At 45.2% G+C, this 22,847-nt stretch overlaps 1 protein-coding gene across 1 annotated transcript in view; it reads left to right on the top strand.

Annotated features, from left to right (window-relative positions):
- Positions 1-22,847, top strand: part of Chn2 (chimerin 2) — a 290,537-nt gene that overhangs the window by 212,246 nt on the left and 55,444 nt on the right. The gene's annotated exons all lie outside the window — the stretch shown is intronic.

The following is a 22,847-nucleotide window of genomic DNA, read 5'->3' as shown; positions in this document are numbered from 1 at the left end:
TGTACCTGTGTGTCTGCAGGGCGGTTTCAGGGGTGGGGGACTACTGTGCCACATTCATCGCCTTTGACTGAGGAGGGAAATGTCACTGCCACCTGGACCTGTGAGATGAAGAGTGATATTGCTCCTGTCCAGACCCCCAAAGGCGCTGTCATCTGTGAACACAGAGCCCCTTCTAACAGGGGTCAGCCACAGAATTGGGTCCTGGTGACTCTGATATACACGGGTGTCCCCTTCTTATCACATGGGGTTGGCCCGGAGATGCTCCAGCCCCTCGTGTTGTGTGGGTAGTGTGTGCAAATGAACCACACACCTCTTCTCAAGTACTGTGTAGCATCTACTCATGACAGGGACTGTGTGTGGCCTGTATACATGTCATGATTGTAACCTATCACTCAGGGAACTATAAGAAGAACTTGGTAGGTGTTCAAAGTAGATGTTCTCCAAGGATTTCCAGGCCTCGGTTGGTTGACTTCCCTGATGGGGAAACTGCAGAAATGGAGGCTGACCTCATAGCCAATGAAGATCCACCAGCCTGGCCTTCCCCTCTTCTTAGAATAACGTGGCTGGAAAGGGACCTTTTGTGGACCCGGCCAAGGTGAACTCAGAGATCACACCACACACCAGATCTAATGCAAGAGGTTTGTTGGGTTGGGAGAGAGTGAAAGGCTATCTCAGAGTGGGGACATGAGACAGACAGACAGACCGAAATACAGAGAAGGAACAACAGAGAGAGCAACTGGGGTGGGAAACCGAGGTTCAAAGCTCAAGGTGACTTGGTGCATGGTGCATCGCGGTGTCATATTTCTCTGCCCTGGCACAGGTGTGGCCCTCGTCTGTCTGCGTGCCTAGTCCTCCACCCCCATCCCCACAGTGAATGGCTGTCATTTTGTTGCCTGGAACCTCCTCGCCACCTTCTGGAAAGAGTTCCCAGAGGGACTTCCTTGCCATTCTCAGTTTCTAGATGTGAACTTTGAAGGGGATTATGACTCAAGGCTGATGGGAGAATCACAATTCCCTGCCCACTGAATGAGACAGACCCGGCTGTTTTAGGGTGCTTGTGAGGTAAGGATGGCTGTACTCATTTCTCAGTACCGGTGCTCCTGCCCAGATCCCATGATGATAGTTTCTTGCTGTCCTCATTGCTTTTGTGTCTCCTTATCCATGACCAGCTTTGAAGTTTCCGGAGAGTTAATATTTACCTTGTTCTGAGTCCCCATTTCTGAACCTTGTGAAGTCTGACCACCGTAAGAACCACTGAGGCTTTACACACCCAGCTTTTATTACTCCCCTGTGGCTTCGTGACGACAGATGTGGTCGTTTGTCATGGTCAGCAAACATTAGCCAGTGCTCAGGTGGAAAGCAGAAACAGGACAGAACTGGGAGCCCTGTGTGGCCCACACACCCACCTGTGTCACGATAAAGGCAGTAATATTTTTTGCACGGTGTTTATAAACTTTATGTTAAATAATCCAAGCTATAAGAGATTTCTGTGACACTGGATCTGGCACTACCTGAAGACTTACAGCTCTCCTTCCCCCTTCCCTTCGTCAAACGTGCCAAGGCTTTTAATCCATTATCAAACTGCAGTATCTCGCTCGGGCTCCTAACAACCTTCGCGTCTGGGTCTCCTCCTCTCTGTGGGTGAAGAGACGTGAAAACGGAGTCTCTGAAGGCAGGGTGGCTTGCGCAGAGCCAGTTAGGTAGTAATCTGTAGGCCAAGGGATGGTTGGTCCCTAATGGTGGGCTCTGGGTGCATCCAGCTTCCAAACGGCTCCTCTTTTCTCGCAGCACACAAAGGGGACACATTACACTGTGGCCGGTGTTAAAGCATCTACGAAAAATGCTCTGTTGGGAATCACGTTCCTCCTCAAGTGTCGATGTTCACTGTCTGTGTGGCATGATTCTAACCTTCCCCTTCTGACTCATTTGTTCCTGTGAAGAAGTAGACATGGCTAAGAGGATCCCTTAAAAAGAGCCATATTCACTGTAGACATGGGAAAGAGACTCCCTGTGAGCATTTCAGCCTCAAGCTTTGTGGATTTTTTTTTTTTTTTTTTTTTTTTTTGGTTTTTCGAGACAGGGTTTCTCTGTAGCTACGGAGCCTGTCCTGGAACTAGCTCTTGTAGACCAGGCTGGCTTCGAACTCACAAAGATCCGCCTGTCTCTGCCTCCCGAGTGCTGGGATTAAAGGCGTGCTCCAACACCGCCTGGCACTTTGTGGATTTTGAAAGAATTTGAAAATGTTGCAAAGCTCTGAGCCTTTCGCCTGATTCCAAGTGACGAGAACTTGATGCCTACCCAGCCCCAGCATGGCTCCTGCTTCTTCAGTTATGCTGAGCTACACTAGAAGGAGAACAGAGCGGGATGCCTGTCCGGCCCCAGCGTGCGTCTTGTTTTTCAGTTGTGATCAGAGGCACTAAAATGCAGCTTAGCAGGCAGTAGTGTCCCGCCCCATTGTTCCTGGTGTCACTTTGCATCCACCTGCTGAGCCCCAGGCTTGTAACAGACAGCTGTGAATGTTTGCATCACCGGCTCCTCCCTCTTAGAGTCCAAGGAAAAGAAGAAACACCAGTGTTTCTTGGTGTATGCCAGGTGCCAGGCTTTGTAGAGGTTCTCTTTAGCTGGTCATTTGTCAGTCATCAGAATGACTCTGATGCGGAGTCTCTGGGGTACCTCGAGTGAGCAAATAAGAGGCAGGTGTATTGAGACCAACTGCTCTGGCCATCTCACCATGCTCTCCCTAAATGTGCCTGGAAGTGTGGCGTGCAAGGCCCTCCTTGACCTGGATGCTGTTGCTGAATATGTATATTGTCTCCTCATCTATGGTACTTCCTCTCTCCGACAGTGTCCGAGAGGCCACTGGAGCTAAGCAACTAAAGTGCTGTGAGCCTAGCTGCAGACCTGATAACCCCCATCTCTTACACTGCATCTCTCGGCCCCTTCTTCCTCAGCTCCTGCTTACCTGGGAGCCCCTGAACACCACACAGGCCAAGCCCTGACACCTCCTTCCTGGCAGTCATCCCTTACCCTACAGGTCTCCCTCCCTCGGCCTTCCTCAGGCTGCCTCCCTGGATCTGAGGTAAAACTCCGGCAGTGTTGACCACAGTTTCCCAGAGGGTTTGCGCATTCATCCATCCGCATGTAATTATACCGAATCAGTAAAATAGCCACCTAACCCGTGTCAAACACCGCTCTACTCCATGTTGATCAGTAGGTCACTAAGGGACAGGCCAGCATCCCAAGCCAGGAAGCCTGTGATGGGTTTTATAGAGGAATCCATGAAGAAGTATTCCTTTTGCCTATGCTTGGTAAGAAACGAGCAAGGTGGAGCGAACAGGGCCACCCAGCCAATACATGGGGCATCCGAGAGGCAGAAGCAGAAGATGAGGGATAGGCTAGACCCAGCACACACCTCAAGAGGCCCTCGCGTCTGTGTGGTCTGTATGTCTCCCCTTTAGTTTTCCTTTCAGTGCTAATTTGGTTGGACTTTGTGTTGCTTGATGCAGAGGAGCCCCAGTGAGGTCCTAAGGGGCGTAGCCCTTGCCTGGTTCAGAAGGCCTTCCGGAGACGGCAACAGGGCAGGCGGTTCTGGTGGGAGAGCTGGAGAAGGGAAGGTTCCAGGCAGGCATGAAGGGAGGCCACCGAACGCGCCAGGGCCACCTACAATAAGTGTGACTTTTCTCTGTGTACTTGAAAGTTTTACAGGGCTGTCAGAGACGTTAATTGAAGAAAGGTGACTTGGATGGCATGGGTGGTGGTCGTGGAGTGGACAGAAAGGGGACATAGTAAGAGCAGCCACAAAGACACCAAGGCGTCTGTGTTTTGAGTTTCCCTAGACAGCTGCTCCTGGAGACTTCTAAATGACGACACTTGCGGCAAAGCTGATTATCATTTTCTGTTCTGAAGTGACGAGACCATTCCAAAGTCGTCTTCCAAATTTCCCCAACCTAAGTTTGGTTATCTGTTTTTTTGTAAGATTGACTCGGTTTAAGTGAGAGTGAGAAAGAACCTTTGTCCACTTCCAGTAGTTGAGCTGGGCCCCATGGAGTGCCTCAACTGCAAAGGGGAAAGGGCCGCCTGTCCCAGGCAAGGCCTCTGCACGCCAGGCCCCTTCTGCTCGCTTCCCTTGAATACGCACTTGGCAGTGATGCTTGTTAAGTCAGCTGGTGTCTGTGTCCTTCCATCTCCTGCCCAGAAGGAGGAGATCCAGCTCGTGCCTTTCTCTAGAAGAACTTCAGACTTCTCATCTGCTTTGAATTTGGGAATAAAGTAAAAATGCTCATTGGCCCAGACTTCACAGATTCTAGCCTTTAATAGAAGTCACCTTGTGATTAAATAGTTGGAAGGACAGTAAAATGCCAGGGGCTAAGGCTTCCCTAAACTCCAAGAACATCCAGTCCAGAGGTGCACAGAGGTCGGCAGGCTGACTTGAGTCTCGGCCTTCCAGGTGGGAATCACACTGTGCTGTGCAAGATGGCACCCAGGAGGAACGGCCCAGCCCTTCTGGGGGTTCCTAGCCACCCTCTCTTTGCTGTCACCACTGGTGTTCCCTGCAGGTTGTTCACCAACTCCAGGTCAAGGGCTGTGTCTTACTGGTGTCTTTAGGACACACTGCAGCCCATGGACTGTATATGACAGGGGACTTCATGTCTGGAAGAAACAGGATGGTGGAGGAGAGGGAGGGAGGGAGGGAGGGAGGGAGGGAGGGAGGGAGGGAGGGAGGGAGGGAAGGTGGAGGGAGGGAGGGAAGATGGTTGATTTCGTGCTTCCTGTAGCTGAGTTTCAAGGCAAAATTGCCAGATTCAGGATTCATAGATTGTCTCAACTTGGCCACGGCTTTCACCATACCAACTAAAGAGATGGGTGATGGTGAAGAGCAGAGAAGAGACCTTTAGCCAATGTGGAACACAGGGAATAGAAGCAGATAAAAGAGGTACAGTGACCCCGTGTTTATATTCAGGCCACTGGCATGAACTTTAGATTTAAATACAGGAAGAACTATTCTTTGGGACAGGGACATCTCATTAATTAGTCTCAGCCAAAGGAGGGTCTGATTGATTGCTATCTCAGGTCCCAAGAAGTCACTACCACTGTCCTCACTCTGGGGAATCAATATGATTATTGATAACATATGATTATTAACACAAAACTATCATTTCTGTCTAAGGATGTGGGCCTCACCATTATAGAAACGTTTAGTGGTAAGAATGGAGCTAAGTGGCAGAATGTTTGAGGCCTTAAGTTCAATTCCCTGGACCCTGCCACCGTAAAGGAGAAAGGGAAGGAATTGGGGGGGATGACAGATCTTTAGGTACTGGTTTGTCCTATGAAGCTTTGCTGTTTCTGGAATCTCGGGGAACCTCAGGTTTAAGGCTCTTATCTTTGTGCCTTCAGCCTTAGAGGACTTGGAAGGGGTCAGGGTCCCCAGGTCTTCCATGGACACTCTTTGGGTATGCAGTCTATGAGGAGTCTGACCCAAGTAAAGGCGATGCACGAAATGAAGGTGCATCCACCAAGCTTCCTGCCTGCCTTTAGTTATCCTGGGGACCAAATGAGGAGTCAAATGCTTTACAACAAAGACAACTGAAAATAAAGCCCTGAGGACTTTAATGCAGGGGATGGGCCTGCATCTTCCTGGTATTTTCAGTAAGAGTCAATGTGCGTTCCTTTCTGTGTCACGACGAACCTACTTCTGACCGTCACTAAAGGTTGACAAAGCCAGGCAGGCTGTCTGGGAACCCACTTCAGAGTCCGCCCTGCCATGGCTGATCAGATCTCCACTCCGCCCAAGGGGAACGTCTCCAGACTGCCAAACAACCCCACCATTCTGCCTTCCTGCTATGGCACTGCCGCTGAGAACCTTCACCAAGGAGTATGCTCCCTAAGAGGAAGTCCAAGCAGAGCAGCCTAAAGATCTGTTCAAAGGGGATGTTTAGGCTCCTAGTTAAGAAGCTGCTGCACAGCCAGGGTCCTTGCTCCTGCCGCGCCAACCTCACATAAGGAATGAAAGCTCGCCAGTAACTACCTGGGTCTGACTTCATCGCCTCTTCTCCAGAGGGGACCGAATTGTGGGCAGGTGCATTTGTGCTTAGAGAAGGTGGGCTGAGAACTAAGAGTAGCTGTTTGAGAAGGGAGAAGGGTGCAGATGTGTAGACCAGTGGCTCTCATGACCTCTTTAGGGGGGTTGCATATTGGATATTTACATTATGATTCACAACAGTAGCAAAATCACACAGTTATGAAGTAGCTAATATGTATACAGCCAGGGGAGGCACCTTCACACATGTGAACCAGGAAGCTCGCACCAAAAGATGCCAGCCAGTGAATAGGTGAATCCTGTTCATCCTCACCATGGCCACATTAGAAAGAAGACAGCTATTTGACCATCATTCACCATGCCAGTCTTTCACTCAGAGAACATTGGGGGCTTTCAGTGAGCAGGTTGTCAGGTCTGCTGCTGACAGTTCACAGGGATCCCGCATATAAGTGTAAATTTTCTACCTGTATATGAATATAAGAATCCCTAGGATTATAGCAGGATATGTAGTGAGTCCTTTAAAACACTCCCTCTCCATCTTGTCTATGTCGAAATTCTTGTAACTTTCCCAAGTGAGGGATATTAGAGTAGTTTGTCTTTGAGGTTATGTTTGTTAACTTTATCTCAAGTATGATTTTTATCACTGCTGTGCTGCTATGGACCCATAAGAAGAGGATGGTGTGAGCGTGAGGGCTGGGATCAGTGTGGCGGCGGTGCAGCCTGAGAGCCACACTAGACAGGGGTTACTCTCCTCCCTCCATCCGCAGGGCTGGGTAATTGTTTAACCCCTCTCAGCCTGAGCATTTTAACCAGTGTTAAGATAAAAATCTCAAAGCAGTTTTAATTTGCATTTCCCCGGTGACTAAGGATGTTGAATATTTCTTTTCAATGTTTCTCCTCATTTGAATTTCCTCCTTTTGAGGGTTGTCTGTCTGTGTCTGCATCCCATTTTTAATTGGGTTGTTTTCTTGATACATAAAATTTAGAGATTAGCCCTCTATCGGATATGTAGTTGGTAAAAATCTTTTCCCATTGTGTAGCCTGTTGCTTTGTCCGAATGATGACATTGTCTGCCTAACAGAAGCTCTTCCATTTCCGGATCCCCCGTTCATTAAGTGCTGTTCTAGTGCAGATGCTCTCAGTGTCCTGTTCGGAAAGGTGTTTCCAGGTCCAATGAGTTCAAGACTACACCTCGCTTTCTCTCCTGTCAGATTCAGTGTATCTGGCCTTATGTTGAGGTCTTTGATCCCTTTGGAGTAGAGTTTCATGGGTGATATAAATACAGTTCTGTTTGTTTCTTCTACATGCAGACATGCAGTTTGACCAGCACCACTTTTTGAATATGCTGCGTTTTTTCCTGTATGTATTTCTAGCTTCTTTATAAACAGCCAGCTATCTATAGATGTGTGGACTTATTTGTGGGTCTTCAGTTTTACTCCATTGATTGATATGTCAGCTTTTTGGCCAATACCTTGCTGTTTTTATTACTAGAGCCCTCTAGTGCAGTTTGAGACCGAGGGTATTGATACCTTTGGCAGTTCTTTCATTCTTCAGGCATGTTTTAGCTGTCCTAGTTTTCCATCTGTTTCTATTTACAGATGAAGTGAAATTGTTCTTTCAAGTTCCGTGAAGAATTGTGCAGGAATTTTGTTGGGGAATTCATTGACTCTGTATATTGCTTTGGGTAGGATAGCCATTTTTAAAATATTAACCCACTGGTCCATGAGCATGAGAGATCTAACTTGCGATTTCTTCTTCAATTTCTTTCTTTGGTGTCTTAAAGTTTTTTAATCATACAAGTCACTCACTTGCTTGGTTGGAGTTACCCTAATGTATTTTATATTTTTTGAGGCTAATATGAAAGGTATTGTTTCCCTGATGTCTTTCTCCATCTGTCATTTGTGTATATGAAAGCTACTGACTTTTGTGTGTTAGTTTTGTATCCTGCTACTTTGCTGAAAAGGTTAAAACAGTGGTAGGAGATTACCACTGGAATTCTTAGGGTCGCTTATGTACACCGTTCTATCGTCTACAAATAAAGGAACTTAGATATTTTCCCACCTCTTCCTTTTCCCTTCCCCTTCCTCCCCCTTCCCCTTTTCTCTTCCCCTGTCCTTCTCTTCTTTTCCTTCCCTTCCCTTCATCTCCTTAGTTGCCTTACAGCTCCAGCTAAGACTCCAGGTACTATATTGAACAGGTGAGGAGAGAGTGCACAGCCTTGTCTTGTTATGATTTTAGTGGAATCGCTGTGAGCTTCTAACCATTTATGTTGGTGTTGGCTATGGTCATGCTGTAAATAGCTTTCCTAATATTGAGATACGTCCCATGAGTCGCTAGTCTCTCCGGAAGTTTATCATGAACGGGTGTTGGATTTGGTTAAAGGCCTTTTCTGTATCCAATGAGATGAACCTCTGTTTCTTATCTTTCTGCCTGTTTATGTGGTGGATTACATTTATTGATTTATATGTTGAACAATCTCTGCATCTCTGTGGGCGAAGCCTAGTTGATCATGTTGGATGATCATTTTGATGTGTTCTTATATTCACTTTGCAAGTATTTTATTGAGAATGTTTGCACCTATTATCATAAGGAAAATTGGTTTGTAATTCTCTTCTGTTGTTGGGTCTTTATATGGTTTGACTATCAAGGTAACTATGAAGGAAAAAATTTTAAGGCCCTTTCATGTCTAATAGCCAGCCCTGCTGTCTGGTTTTTGCAGTACTGTGAATGACTTTCTATTGCTAGAAAAATAGTCCCAGCCAAGATTCTTCTTCATGGATTTAAGACCACATGCTAAGAGGCACGAACTAGTCTGCATCACAGCTCTCTAAAATGAATTTTCCCTTAGGAAAAATGAAACCAAGCCAGTGAACTGCTTGGTTTACACATACAGACCCTCTTAAAATCCCATCATTTTCCTGGGAGATGTCAAAGCCATCATCAATGGGCCACCGAAGTTACATGTCACCAGTTCAGTAGGTTTCTCCTGCAGGGATTCCTGATAGCATCATCTAAGCCCTCATCTCTGAAGGGGCTGCTGTGAACGGACTGTTATTTGCCCATGGACCCCTTCCAATGTCAACCTGTGTTCCATAGAAGTGGAGCCAAAGCAATTCAGACCATAGGGAAGGTTTCCACACTGAGGGTCCATGTCACAGCTCGGGATGCTGTGGCCCCTTCCCCACATTTATCCTGTTAATTCCCCTTTCTGGTTTGAGCAAGTTCATGACTTTGGCCTACGTGCACAGCACCTCAGCTGTCCCAATTAAATACAGGCTACTGCAGAAAAGGGCTCGCTCTCCGGGGCCTTGAACTCTCAGAGTCGTCGAACTCTAGCTGCCGGTATGGGGAGACCCCAGCGGCACTGGCATCTGCTCGGTGCCTGATGCACACTGACCCCATGACGGCCACGCTCTGTCAAGTGATCCACTTGATAATCATCCAGGTTGTAATGTGCTTCCCAGAAGTTGCTTTGTGCAAAGTCCATGAATGGCGTGGGCGTGGACGCTCAGATCCTTCACCCCAATGTCATAACTTGGAAGACAAGCCGGCTCAGCGCCCCTTGGGGTAGAGCCCTTGTTCAGTGCCGTTGCCTATTCTTATCAGTCCTGTTTTCAGGGTCCTCTGCTAGCCTGGGTCTGTATCCCAGAGGACCCGACCTGTGAACATTCCACAGTGACTATGAAATCCTGGCTAAAGCTGGAAAACAGCCTCTCTGTTCTTTTATGTGGATGTCAGTTTCCTTCTTAAGCTGGCAATGTCTGTCTGTCTGCAGGACTCATTTGAGAATCCCTTCTATGCTCTTCTCCATGGAGTTCTAGATTCTTTGCTTGGGACCTGGGGAGCTGTCTTAGCTCCATCGGCACCCAGCCACGCTTGCATCCTGTCCATTCTCTGTGCCATGCCCACGCCCATCCTTACTTCATCCTAGGCTCAGGTGCCAGGTCTCCGTAGCCAGACTCCTCTCAGTGCCACATCCACGCCACTCATAGCTACAGGGAGCCACTCTGATGTCTCCTGCTGCTGTAGAGCTGCGTGGGGACAACATGAGGCTGCTCAGTTTTCCACCAGTGAAACTGTTAGTCAAAAGGCCCGCCATAGTTTTATAGTTCCTTTTAATTAGCACTGAAGATTCTGCTCAACGCAAACAATTTGGTGCTGTGCACAGTGTCTTAAAGAAAAAATAATTTCGTTGTCCTGTGTCCCTGGGTGGAAAATAAGCTGCTATATTTGTTCTCCTGCAGAAATCAGTTTGAGTTAGCGCCTTGCAGACCGCCACCCATCAGTGCACATTGACTGTGAACCTCTTCTTGCCAGGACTTGTTTAAAATATAGTGGTTCATAAAGCAAGGCCTGGACATCAGAGTTAGAACCGCCATCTCTAGAATGTTCTTGGGAAGAGTTGGGTAATTTTCAAACCCAGAGAGCTCCAGCAGTGAGTGACTGCAGCCTTGAGCGCCTCCAGGAAGGGCCCGTCGTGGTGTGAGACACGTCTTCAATTGTTCTCTTCCAGAGATGGTCATAGCTGTGACTCGTTAGCAAACGGACTTGGGCTTCAGGCCTAGTTTGGGCTGAAAGATATGTTTGGATAGTCTGCACCTTGTCTTTAGAAGGATTTTTTAATTGTGGCAATTTTATAAACTTTTATTTCTAGTTTCTCTTTTAAAAAATTTAGTATCTGGAAGGCTGCAATCCACACAGCACCAAATATTAAAGTGTCACTGTGCCACCCCACAAAACACACCTGCCTCTGGGCAGGTTCTCTGCAGCCCCTTGCACATCTGCCTTCTGGTGGGCAGGCTCTTTGCGATCCCAGCTTCCTCAGCACTGTCCTCCCTCATCCAATTCCCTCCCCAGCCCATGTCCTCACAAGCCATTGCTGGGGTTGGGGGTTGTTTTTCTTTTTAACCATGTAGGAGATTTAGCCATACTTAGGTTTGTTTTCCATTAATTACTGGGAGTGGGGACATAGGATTTTTGCTTAAACAAGTGCCTTAGAACAGGTACTATCACTCTGGATTTTCCTTCTTCCTCTAATTTCTTTCTGGTTTATATGGCTAGGTAACATTACTAAAAACTTAGCTGCTTAAAACACTCTGTTCCCTCTGCCCCTTTGCCACATGGACCCCTCTACCATCTGGTTGACCTGAGCGGCAGCAGCCTTTTCTGACTTCAGCTGCCAGCCAGAGGCAATCTGCTTAGAAAGCGCTGTGGTTACCCACCCAGGTAATCTGCCCATCTTAGAGTCCACTGATTGGTACCTTTAATGGCATCTGAGAGACACCTTTGATCTTAGAACAGAATTACATAACAGGATATTATCTAGCATAATCAAAGGAGTAGCGCCAGGGGCAAAGGTCATGGTAAGAATCTAGAATTCTGCTGCCTTAGCCTCTGGCCTCTCTTTCGCAACTTTTGATTGTGTCTCCCTACCTGCTTCTTTCTTGCCAGTTCCCATCTTATCTGGAGAATCTAAAACCCATTATCATCCATCCCTCTGTTTCAAGCAAACAGGGCGTTAATGTAAGTGTGTATGTTCTACTGAGGTCTCAGCTCACTATCAGTGCAGGAGCTAGCAGGGTCTCATGGCCCATTCCCTACATGTATCTCATTTGGAGTTTTTCAGGAACTTCAAGACCATGTTTAACTACAGACATTCAAACTTTTCACAAAGGAACAGGAGGCCGCTCTTCCTCCAGGGGATTTAGAAGTCGGCAGGAACCTATCTGAGGCAGCTGCACAGTTAAAAGAAGGAGCAGGGGAACAGCTGCGCATCTTCCCAGAGTCTCTGTGACACGCAGTAAAACATCTGCAGCCTGGCCTGATCCCCTCGGGAGCCAGCAGTGAGAGGTGGCCAGGGAGGAACTACCAGGCTTCTCTGTGGGGTTTGGCTCTCTGCTCACTGTTTGGATTGGAGTTTGCTTTGATATCTTATACAACCACATAAAATCTACTTTATAAGCAGAGAGGCTGATGACTTTTGGCAAGTGTCCCTCACTCTCTCTAGACAGCCATCTTACTTTGGGAGCTGTAAATGGAGGTTTCTCTGTCCCATCCCATTCTGCAGAAGCTTCATATTAATTACAGAATGTTTGACCTATAGTTCAGGTTTATTACTAACTAGCTCTTACATTTAAATTAACCCATTCCTACTAGTCTATGTATTGCCACATGGTCTTAGAACAAAACTTCCTCCAACAAGGGAATACTTACTCCAACAAGGCCACACCTCCTAATAGTACCACTCCATGTGAGCTTATGAGGACCAGTTACCTTTGGATTACCACAGGAGGTGATAGAAGGCAGAGCCTTCCCCATCTGTCCCTTCCCAAGCAGAACTCTTTGCTTCCTTACTCATTGGCCACCACTGCATCCTATGCCTGCCTGCAGAGCCACCATTGACAAATGGGAACGAGGAGGAAGAAAATTGGTTTACAGTTGTCTAGATCAGGGTAAACTGATTGCTGAGTAAACCAAGCTAGGGCCCGCCCCACAGTAAGCAGGAGAAATGGCGGTGGGTGGCGCCTTCTTCTCTGGAAGGGGAAGTGCACACCTGGTGTGTGCTTCAGAACACTGAACACAGCTCAGGGCAGCTGCTCATTCAAGCCTTCCCGATGGGGGAGGTTGCCCATGCGGGATAAAAGCGCTCATGTCCCTTGATTTTTCTAGCTACTTGCAGCTAATTGCAAGGCCTATCATCACATCCAATCTCAAGCATGGTCTCGTTTCAATCACTAGACTCCCAGTGCTGAACAATACCAGGAAATGTGACCCTGGCATGGAGCGAAATCTTTCTTTCTACAGCCCCCACCACCTGAGAGGGAACTGTGATCCCTTCTTCCGTCTTTCTTTCCTCCTGTGCCTAGACCTTAACACTCACAGTTAGGGATCCAGAGCTGGGGAAGATCTCAATGAACCAGGCTTATGCTGAGGCGGATTCATAGGTGGTTCATGGTAGGCCTACTGTGGATGCTTGGAGGTTGCCCCACGGGACACTCTGACTGCTGTTTGTGACCAGTGGATGAGAATGAGTGGGTGGCAGGTGGTGATGATTTCAACAAGCCAACAGTCGTGAAGTGGGATGACCCATTTGGGACCATTAGGGAGAAGAGCCACAGAACTGCCTGCACAGTGTAGACCACCTCTCTTCAGCATCTCTGATCCCAGTTACCCCTTCGCAAGGAACTGTCTTTTTAGCCCTTATTTTCCCCAGTCATCAATGTCTTGCTTAGAGTTTTTATTGCTGTAATAAACACTGTGACCAAAAGCAGCCTGGGGAGGAACGGGTCGGCTTCATCTTACCACTCTGAGGTCATCACTCAGGGAAGCCTGGTCAGGAGCTCAAGCCAGAGCTGGAAGCTGAGGCCATGGAGGAGTACTGACCACAGGCTTCTTGCTCAGCCTGCTTTGTTACACACAAAAGCCAGGACCACCTGCTGGGGGTGGCACCTCCCACAGTGGGCCGGGCCCTCCCACATAGGGCATTAATCAAGATAACAGCCCTGCAGACTTGCCTATAGGCTAGTGTTATTGATGCAGTTTCCCAATCAAGGGTCCCTCCTTTCAGATGACTCCAGTTTGTGTCCAGTTGACAAATATCTAATCCTGATGCCAGATTCAAGCAGCTCCTTAGACGATTCTGCTTTGTGGCCCATGACTGGCCTGCAGCTGACATTGGCTTACTTTTTTCTCTAAGTTCAATGAACATTTTTGTTTGCTTGTTTGTTTATCAGATAGAGCCCTCCCTTCCTTCTAGCTTCCTTCTAGCCCACAGCTAGCACATCCCATCCTGAGACTGTTCAGGCAGCAGCCACTGCAATCAAAGCCATCTATTTCTCTGTGGAATTTAAAGGCTTTTGAGATTAGCCAGGTGAGATACCTAACTTAGAAATCTACACTTCGCTTCCCAGGTACAGTATACCTCATTCCTCAGAGACAGCTTCCTCCTGCTTTTGTCTTCGTACTCTGGAAAGGTGAAACTGTTTGAAGTTTAATCAAAAAAAAAGAACTGAGGCATAAGGATGCCCAATGCTCTCCCCAAAATGCAAAAGAGTTAGCAGTGTTTTCTAAGCTTCCTGTAGATCCAAACATGTACTGATGAATTCACCCAGCTCCTTAACTGAAGAGCCTCCCTTAGGGAATAGGACGTAAGGGAATGTGAGTCTAACTGGGATGAATGCTTGCCGGAAGGAGCCAAGGTTATTAGTAAATAAATACATATGGAAATATGGTTGGTGTAACTGTACCTGTCAGTCATCCAGACTAATATTTATTCATTTTAAACTGAAGAGCAGAAGATAACAAATACAAAACCATTCGATGATAGTTGCTGAAATAGTTTGGACTCGCTTTGCATTATGGGTAGCCCCAGTTTATGTCTTGCTGCTTAACTCATAGATAGTCAGGAGCATTTTGAGCAGCTAGCCCTGATCTTTCCGGATATGATGATGGCTTTACTTTGAGCTATATTTTGGCTACAACCAACAGAAGGAAGAGGTTTTTGTGGAACCAGAGTTGGCAGGTTGGAGGCTATGATGCCGACAGTCCTCTGTTGGATGACAGCTCTGTCACTCCTGGATTATAAAAAGAGAATCCAGGAAATGCTCTGCAGAAAGAAGGGCAGCTCTTGCAGAGGCAGCCTTTTCATCTTAGGGAGCACCTCTCTTGGCAGGGCAGGTTCACAGAGGGTGGGATATTTCTTCTTTCCACTGTTCAAGTCAGCAAATATTTATTGTGTGCCTGCACTGATTGTTGCGGATGGAGGTGGGTTTGTTTGTTTGTTTGTTTAGCTACATTTTGGGAAAAAAAATGGTGTCCAAACAGGTCAAACTGAGGATTGTATTTGTCTTGTTCTCCGCTGGGATACAACGTGGGAAGCCAGGAAGGACTTATGAAGTGCCAAGAAGAGTCTTGTGCATGAAGTGTCATTGGGAAGATTTGTAGCACTGGGCTGGAGACAGCAGATGGTGGGGGAGGGGAGATGAGTTAGACATTGTAGATCTTTCTTTTGTCCTGACCATAACTGATCCGTGAAGATGTGTACTGCATGCAGGCTTTGTCCAGCAAAACAAGGAAGCACCCTGGACAAAACCAGATGTAGCCTGCCTAATTTCAAAGGAACACAGCACCCATGGAGATGAGTAGGGCAGGGTCTCCTGTGCATAGCAACTGTAACTCATTAACAAAGGCCCTCACTCCTTCCTGCCTTGTCTTACAACTTGAGATTTTTTTCCCTGGCAAAACCGAAAAGCAGACGATGTGTCTGAGCCCTGTATGGAACAGGAAAACCTAGACAGCTTATGCTTCCTCATCCACCTCGCCCTCTGCCAACTGCTAGTACCTCTCCAACTGGCTCACAATTACCAATATCTCCAAGACCAGGAGTGGGACTTCGTGTTCAACTCCCCTCTTCATGACGCGATTTGATGCTGCTTGGACTTTCACGGTTCTCGTGTGTGGTGTCAGGACAGCTGTGAGTCCATATGCAGTCAATCTACTACCTCTGTCTCTTACACTCTTTCCTCCCTGTCTTCTTCAATGATCCCTGAGCTTAAAGGCACAGATCTTCCATTTAGGGAGAGAATTTTTCAGTCTCTTATTTTCTGTGCCTTGTACAGTTGTGAGTCTCTGTGTTAATCATCGTCTACTTCAAATGGAAGCTTCTCAGATGTGGGGTGAAAGATGCATTGACCTTCAAATATAACAATAAGCCAGTGGGAGTTTGTCTAGTACTATGTCCATTTAACCACATAAACATAGTAGATTCTCTCTAGGGTCTACAACTGGTCTACCTGTAGGATCTTGGCATGGAATAGGTATTGGGTATAATTTTCATCGTGTGAAGCAAAGCTTAAATCTAATCAGCAAGTGGTTGGTTATTCCCATGGTGTTTGCGCCACTATTACACCAGTGGGCCTGTCTTACTAGAACAGTCATTGTTGTCATTCACAAGGTTCACAGCTAGGAAAAACTAGCTAGGGTGATTCCTTTTCTCCTATAGTAGCTTTTGAAGGTAAGATGCTTAAAGAATGGACTCTATAGGTAAGCACAAAGATTATATAAACTGTAAAAATTAAGTGAAAACGTAAAGAGCTATTTTCTTATATCTCTTATCTTAAATAAATCCCCTTTGTGGTGAAAGTAAAGTCAGTTTATGAGGGGCATGGTTCACATTTACAGATGTGACAGGAATATAGACAGGGCATAGCTCAAAGGTAGCATGTATGAGTCAGTGTGGTGCCTTGGCTTCCTCAGAAAGGAGCGTGACTGTAAGGCCTCAGTGTTCATAGCACTTCTGGCTGTGTCAGCTGTACCAGCATTCTGCACCCTCCAGCTGCTGAGAAATACAGAACAGATCCCGGGGAGAGGAAGCTTTCTGTTCCCATGTTCTCTCTGCTTTCTGTTTTCTCTGCCTTGGTGTTGTGTCTGGTGACACATTCTGCCCCAAACAATCCCAACTTGTTTTGTATTTTGGCTAAATTTGGTTCTCAGGTACTTGCTCCTTATAAAAACTAATAAGAAAATGATGGTGTTTTCCCTTTAATCCTATTATAAAATATAGAAGCTCACTGAGCATTGAGTGATGCAGAACATCAAGAAGGATGATGTTAAAGGCTTTTATAGCCCATCACAGAGACACCAACTTCTTCCAGTAACCACTACATACAAATATGTGTTTGGTGTATGTGTATCATTTGAATTAAAATTTTAAGTCTTTCCATTGTCTTCTATTCCTACAAAGTACTCTAAATACTATGTCTTCACTGCATGCCAATTAGAAAATGTAGATTTGGAGAACACTTGATAGCTACCCCTAATCTGGCATGTCAAGGATAACAACCATACATACTTGCCCAGAAATTAATGACACCGAAAGTCCATAAACAATCACAACGGATTTCTCCAGCTAAGGCATTCAGCATGGTTTCTCTCCTGGATGGCTTAAGGGAAAAAAATTCTTTCCACAGTTCACAAAGGAAAATGAAAGCCTTTGAGATACAGTCTAAAAACAAAAAGAATAAAATGATTGCATCTGTATTGTTCTCTCTCTCTCTCTCTCTCTCTCTCTCTCTCTCTCTCTCTCTCTCTCTCTGTCTAGATCAGACACAGCAAATGTACTGTAAGAGCTTCAAGGCAAGTCCATCAACAAGACTAAGGAGATTTGGAACCCAGGAGTCTGGCATTCAGCTGTGGATTGATTGCTGGGGGAAGGAAGGGTCCTTTAGTGAAGCTGTCCTTTCTGTCTCCTCTTGCCCTTATCCCTTAATCTTCAGGGAAAGTGACAGACACAGATTTCACAGTAGAAGACTCCTGGGGATTAGAGGAACAATGACACCCTATAGTAGAGATAATAGCATGCAGAAAAAGAACGGCCAGAGGGCAACTTCCACAAAAGTGGAGAGTGAGGTCTTCAATGAACATAGTCCTTAGCAAGGGGAGTCAGTGAGCATAGCCCACAGCAAAGGACTTCAGCAAGCATAGCCTACAGCAAGGGTAGCCAATGAGCATAGCCCACAGCAGGGACATCAGTGAGCATAGCCCACAGCGGCCCCCAGTACCCAGAAGCACCTTGAGAGCATTTTGGATTTCTTACTGAAATCAATGCCATACAAATTCATGATATTCATTCCATTTTGCTAGAATCTTCAAAATGAGATTTAAACACTCAGCTGGCATTGGTAAAAAGAGGTTTGAACACAGAGTTTTATGTATTATTATCTGACAACTTGAAGGCTGTTTTTGCTCTTAGTAATTTCTTGTGACCATTTTTCTAAATAAAGTCGTTTTTCATAAAACCATTTTGGATGGCTGCTTGGATGGCTGCACCTGGTTCATTCAGCTCCCCAGTTCAGATGACCTCAGCTTCAATGGACACATTCCGTACATTTAAAGACATTCACTCTCTCATTGCAAACATCTCCTCAGTAAACACCTTGCAAACAGGTCTTAAAAGTATGTTTAACAATTTCCCTAGGTTTATGTACCTAGTTTCGACTTCTATATCAAAGTAGAAAATGAATATGAGCAGACTTCTTTTTTATGACTTTTTGAAACTCTTTCCCAATTAAAATCATGTGTTTTGATCTGGTTTTTCTTTTATTTTCTTTTCAGAAAATATTTTCCCATATATCGCGACTTTTGGGTTACCATGTTATTGGCCGTTGCTAGTTGATTAAACAGTCTTTGCTGGGAGGAGTCGGAAACAGTCGGTTGTCCAGTGTGGAAACAATGGCTTAACGTGTTAGAAATAGCCCATTGAATGGAGCCCTAACTTGTAGGAGAGGAGCCAACAGTGTTCACTAATTGGTTGTCACCAGAAATCTCATCCGTGTGGCTCCTGCCCCACTCATCTGTTTCTGGTCGTGTAACTTGAGAGCGTTTTTAAGAGCCTGCCATGTTCTCGCCTTCTAATGAATTTTACCGGCCCCAAAGAAGACTTTTCTAGCTGTCCAGAAACCAGCCAGCAAGGCAGCCTTGACTATAAGACTGCCATCCTGAAAACACATACCATGTGCTGCTGGAATGGCATGCATGCACACGGAGTATTAAGGAATCACACAGTTGGTAACAACCACAAAGCAAACAGACTTGGTAATGGCAGGGACTTGACATTTTTCATCTTAGTGTTTGGGGAACTTGGGATGGATTTTTGCATGATATATGTAGGCAGTCAAGAAAATGTCGAGATGAGTTTAACAGGAATCTTTCTTTTCCTTGACTTGGCCACTGTTAGGAAATCGCATTGTCTAGCCTCTGTATGTATAAGATGTGTGCATATACACTGTACTGTCTGGTCCTCACAACACCGGGCATGGGATTTGAGGGTGGGATCTGTTTAGTGGGAAGAACGGCTTCATCTCTTTACATATGGGGGAATGAGGCTTGGGTAGATTGATTAGCTTTTCCAAGCTCTGTCTAGGAAAGGAAGGGCCTGGGCTTGAAGCAATCTTGAAGTCTGACTTTAAGCCATGTGCTAATGACAGAATTCCACTTTGAGCAGGTCATATTTTAAAGAAAGCAAGACTCTTAATATGGTTAGAAACATAAATCTCTATCTATCAGATAAAACTGAACCCAGTTCCAACCCCGAATACTGAAATCCCCCATTGTAACATGCTCTAGAGGGTTATATCTCCCACCAGTTACTCTGTGTAAGGGGGCTTTGCCTGTACTGAATTGGAAATACACTATACACCAACACCATGCTTGAAGACAAAATTTCAGATAACGCAAAAGTTTAAACAATTGAGCCAAAGTCAGTGATAAATGTAGAGTAAAAAGCAGTCAATGACAATAATAAAGTTTAGAAGATTTGAGTTGTCCCAGCAGTCAATGACAATAATAAAGTTTAGAGGATTTGAGTTGGCCCCGCTGTGCAGTAACTCAGCAGGGGTGCTAAGAGAGGACCTGAGAGTAGCAGGTGTGTATTGTGAAGAAGAGTGCAGGATATCCCTCCAGCCTCAACAATGACAGCAAGCCCACACATCCGGACCAACTGATACCTTTATAAGAGTACTGAGAGCATTTAATGGGAACCAAATAGTCTCTTCAGCGAATGGTGCCGGAACAACGGATGTTCCATACAAAGGAATGAAGTTGAACTACCATGCACTGTATATAGAGATGAATTCAAAATGGATTAACAACTTAAATATAAGAATTAAAATCTTAGAAGAAAACAAAAGAAATGTAGATAAATGTTCATGATCTCCTCTGTGGCGGTGGTTTCTTAAATATGATGCCAAAATATAAACAACAATTCAAAGCTAGTAAAACCCTGCACCCCCAGAATCTAAAGTTTTATGCATCAAAGGACATTATCAATGAGATAATCAGATTTCTGATAAAGGTTTTCATTTCCAGAAGGTATAAAATGTTCTAACACCTCAAAAAAAAAGATATGAAATTCCGTTTTGAAAATGGGAAGGATTCTGAAGATAATTTTTGAAAGAAAATATTACAAATAGACATAAGAAATGATGTCATTTTTCCACTAGCCATTAAGAAAATGCAACCAGAGTCCTGGTGAGTATGACCTCACACCCAACAGGATGGCTATTGCCATGGCAAGTTTTAACTGACAGCTTGATACAGCGTAGATTCACTGGGGAAGAGTTTCGGTTGAGGAATTATCTGGACCAGGTGAGCCTGAGGGCACATCTATGATGGTTGTCTTGATTGTTAATTGATACAGGAAGACTTGGAACTATGGGTGGTATCATTCCCTAAACAGCCTGAAATACATAAGACAAAAGAAAGTTAGAGGAAAGCAAGCAAACAAGACCTGTGCGTTTATTCTCTCTGCTCTTAAGTGTGGACGTGATGCCTTAAATCCCTGCCTTGACTTCCCTACAACAATGGAATGTAACCTGAAATTGTAAGCTCAGTAAGTCCTTTCTTCCCTAAGTTGCATTTGATCCGGGTCTCTGTCACAGCAACAGAAATAAAACTAGAGAAGTAATTCTTTAAAACTAGCAGTATGTTTTAGTGAGGCTGTGGTCACTGGAGTCCTCATGCACTGCTGGTGGAAACCTGGAGTGGGAGAGACTCTGTGGGGAGCAATCTAGCAGCTCCTAGAAGAATTAAGCAAATTACCCCGTGACTTAGCAACCCTGTGTAGAGGTATGTACCCCAAAGAATTGAAAACAGGTGAGCAAGCCATCGGCCCACCCAGATGTTCACAATAGTCCTGTTCACAATAGCCCAGATGAGGAAGCAGCTTAAATGTCTACCAACAGATGAATGGATAAGCAAACGTCAGTACACACTTGCATGGGCCACTGCTCCAGAAAATAGAGTAAGATTCAGACAGACTGTATGATGCAGATGAACCTTGAAGAGCTATACACTTTACAATTGCTAACTCTATGTCCTGTGAATTTTGTCTCAAGGAAATAAGGAAAAGAAAGAAAGACTTCAGAAGCTAAAGCAGGCACATTGTGTCTAACTCCCCTTCCTGACAAATCCTCATGACTCAAAAGGGCACAGCTCAGGTTACAGCCACCTATGAAGTTATATTGGTATGTGTGGGGGGAGGGTGGGGACGAGCCATCCAAATAGGATTATAGGCTATGCAGGGCCAACTGCAACCTGATCTGGGCACTCTGGACACAGGATGTTTATCACAAAGGTGGCTTGTATGTCTGTCACAGCTGTCCCACTTACTGATGTTCCAAAGCTCATTTATTTAGCTCCATGCTGTATAAATAACAGCAGAATGTTAAGTTATAAACAACAGCATTTGTCAGTAACTAAACTATCCCTCTCTGAGGTCTCAGATTAATATCTCTATGATAGCTCTTATCCATAGCCAGCTTCCAGTGTACACACAGTGGGCATCCGCATCAGAACTGATCCCTTGTCCCCATGTGAGAATAGCATGAGCTTATATTGTCCCAGGATCACCTGAAAATTTTCACAAACCATGTATCTCTACACTGTCTCCTAATTGCCCCTGGAATCATTGGATTGTCACTGATAATGTATACACACCAAGTCACTGTAAGACAGCAGTAAAGGAGATGAAGAAATGACTTGCCAGCTAAGAACACTTGCTCTTACAGAGGGCTGGGCTCTGATTTCCAGCACCCACACATGGTGACTCTCCACCATCTGTAACTCCAATTCTAGGGAATCCAACACTCTTCTGACCTCCTTGGACACCAGGCATACACATGGTACACAGACGTACATGTCAGCAAAACACTCATATGCATAAAACAAAAGCATAACTCCTTTAAAAGAGCAATACATATTTTCAGTGTTTTATGTCTGCCTTGCCTTCTAAGATTTTTCCTGATGATTCTCTCTAGTTAAGCCACACTGTGTTCAGTTTTCATTGAATTCCTAGCAGAAATCAAGCTACGGGTAGTACAGGTCACTGAGTCTAATTTTTTTGAGGATTTTGTATACGAGTATAATAATATATATATACATATATATATATGTATATATATGTGTGTATATGTATATATACATATACATATATATATATATCCTAGTATATACGTATGTGACTTCTGGAATAACAACTAGAGCATGGGCAATCTACCAGGGTAGGGTGGGGTTGTTCCTGAAGACAACTGACTCTTCCTCCCTCAACAGTCATCAGCTACCTGTTGCTTCTCAATGAGAGGTGGGGCCTTGTGAATCCTCCCTTTATTCACACTGGAGTATTGAAATGGTATGATCTTGTGCAGACAATAGATGCCATCACGTGTTTTTTGGTGTAACATCCTTTTCCTGTTTAGAAGTCACTATTTGGCAGCAGATGTCCTAGTCCTCTGGCTCTTATAATCTTTCTGACCTTTCTTCCTAAATGTTTTACAGTGACTGGTAGTTGACAGAGGTTTCTGTCCTGTTCGGTCCCACAGCCATTCAATTCCAAAAAATACACAGAGGCCTACATTAATCATAAACTGGTTGGCCTATTAGCTCAGACTTCTTATTAACTCTTACATCCTAACCCATAATTCTTGTCTGTATTAGCCAGGTGGCTTGGTACCCTTTATCAGAGAGGCATTCTCATCTTGCTTCCTCTGTGTCTAGGTGATGACTACAGACTAAGCCTTTCCTTTTCCCAGAATTCTTCTGTTCTGGTCATCCTGCCTATACTTCCTGCCTGGTTACTGACCAATCAGCATTTTATTAAACCAGCACAACAGACAAATCTTTACAGGGTACAAGACCATTGTCCTATAGCACTTCCCCCTCTTTTTTTTTTTTCAAAACAAGAACTCTGAATCTAATCTCCTTTGTTTAGCTTTTTTCCTGCCCATTATCCATAATGACTTGTAACAAACACTCTAAC

Source organism: Chionomys nivalis, chromosome 1 (assembly GCF_950005125.1).
Source record: "Chionomys nivalis chromosome 1, mChiNiv1.1, whole genome shotgun sequence".
NCBI lineage: Eukaryota > Metazoa > Chordata > Mammalia > Rodentia > Cricetidae > Chionomys > Chionomys nivalis.
Note: the sequence above shows the minus strand (reverse complement) of the source record. Positions and strands in the feature narration are given on the sequence as shown.